We start from the raw sequence: 2,404 nt of genomic DNA on the forward strand, positions 1-2,404 counted from the left end.
GACATGCCGGCTTTATACTTCTTCCGGCGTGATAACGATAATGATGACAACAATGGGCAAAAAGCACCGTCCGCTAATGATGACGATTATCATAGTTATTAACAAATCTCGCCAGAAGTCAAAGTTGCCTAAACTTATTCTAAGGTTTCTGCAATTTTACGACGAATTTTCAATTCCGGTGTGTCGCACGCGCGACTTTTGATAGAAAAAACCTGCACGCGCCATAACTTTTTAAGAACGTGTCAGCGGAATGAATCAAATCTCTATCACTTTGCATACATTATTGGGAACAGAAAAAATTACTTAGAGCAAACATTCTAAGTATAGTGTTCATTCCGTGCAATGGGGCATAAATAAAAGGTTCTGGTGGAAAAGACATTTTATTTTATACCACTGATGACAAAAAAGCAAAAAGGTTATATGGATACCCGGTTAAAAATATATTGATAACTCTATTAATTAATACCAGTTCTAATTTAAAGGAGAAAGTTATGAGAATAAAATAAAAATTGTCTGTACCACGAAGCATGCCTTCACTGTTTAGACTGATAGTCCTAAAGCTTTTTGAGCATGCATTCGAATATCTTATGACGATAAGCCCGCCAACCACCCCACCCTGCGCTATGCTGTTTTCACTTAGCGGCTGGTCAGCGGTCACGTTTACCAGGTAAACAAACCGATAGATTCCTTCATATTCGAGTCGAAGGAGCAACTTCAGAAGTCGAAGCTTGGGTGGCACAGGTTATTTCTTGCGGTGGAATCGACGAGGGGAATTCGAACACTAATTGTAGTGTTTAAATTTTTGAAAGAAATTGTCGCATGAGGATTGTAAGTTTAACGAACAATTTCAAATTTTTCCGCTTGAATTGAAAGACTTGGAATAAAAGTATTTACCTTAAATTATGTTCAGAAATCTGATACAAACATGCGTTCTTACCTCTGTCGCGGAAATGGAAGCCACATTTGACTGTTTTACGACCTTGCCTCCTCAATTCCACGTGGAAATGTTTCGTGGCTTGTCGTGAAAATGAAAGGGGGAGTCCCTTGGCCCATAAGTCTGTGCAAGCTTGAAGCCGGAAGTGCTTTAGCTGAAATTGAAAGAAGAGCCCGTTTGGATTTGTGACCTAAGCCTGTAGTTTGGCCAAATTATTGCTTTGAGTTTAAAAAAGCTGTTTCTTTCATGCATCGCACAGTGTCAGTATTGAAAAATATTAAAAATAACGTAACGAATGTTATAACTTTATTACATGGAAATGAAAGCCGGAAACGTGAATTTCTAATCGACACTGAACACTAAAAGAAATATCGATCTACATCATGAAGAACTCCCAGAAAGGTTTAAAGATAATTTATTTGCAATATATTTGCAATACGACGAGAACAAACTCCTAAAAACTGACTATAAAACGTGTTCATAGACGTAAGAATAAAATATTTCTCTTGCGTTTCTTGTGTTCTTCCAACGTCGACTATATTATTCCATCTCACTTTTACATGTTCTCATTAGCAATCTTAACATAACACATGCGAGGGAAGTCTTTCTAATATTAGAAACAAATTCCTCTCGGAATGTATTCATAGAAATTTTGTGATTGCATATCCTTTAGAGGACTTTGGAGCCAAGAGGGTTTGTGACACTGCACTGATTCAGGGGATACATTTCCAGTTTTTTTTTTTCTAAAATGATTTTTTAAATTTTCTTTAATTGGCGGTGACATACCTGAGTATTTTTAGGCGTTGTGTCGTATTTTTACTCGCTACTCCCTACGACTTCTTCAAAGCAGAAACAATGGGTGAAAATACCAAGCAATACTACACACCAAAAAGTCTCATAAGCTGTTTATGATCCAACTGCTTTTTTTTCAATCCCTAAAACCTTACTCATTTCTCATAAGGCGGGAAAATTAAAGCGGATAAAGAAGCGCAAATCGCCTAAACATATTTCTTACAGTAAAAAATAACCAACTGTGCACATGTGGTATGTATATTCGCGTCCTTTGAAATTACTTTGTGCAGTTGGATTATAAAACCAAATTATCTTGTTGTACCCCTTACCGACTCAGCACCACAGTTTCCTTAGAAAACAAGCCCATTTATTGATACGTTGTTAATGCGTTGTAATGATGCGTTGTTGGTGTGAGGCCAAAAGCAACTAAAATGAACCTAACAGACTGCATTCGGAGTAGAAATCTCCCAAAAGCTTAGCATACTTTGTATGTATATACTTTAACATTACTGACATACTTCTCGGGTGCTTCACATACGATCAGCTATACTTTGTATGATTATATCTCATTTTTACATGTTTCCTTATCCCTCTACACACTAAGCTTAAAAGGTAAGTCTTAGAAACACAATCAACAAGCATTTCTCGTGTTCGATATAAGAGAAAACGAGTGGTTCC

The sequence above is a fragment of the Pocillopora damicornis genome, chromosome 14 (assembly GCF_964200805.1).
Source record: "Pocillopora damicornis chromosome 14, jaPocDami1.2, whole genome shotgun sequence".
NCBI lineage: Eukaryota > Metazoa > Cnidaria > Anthozoa > Scleractinia > Pocilloporidae > Pocillopora > Pocillopora damicornis.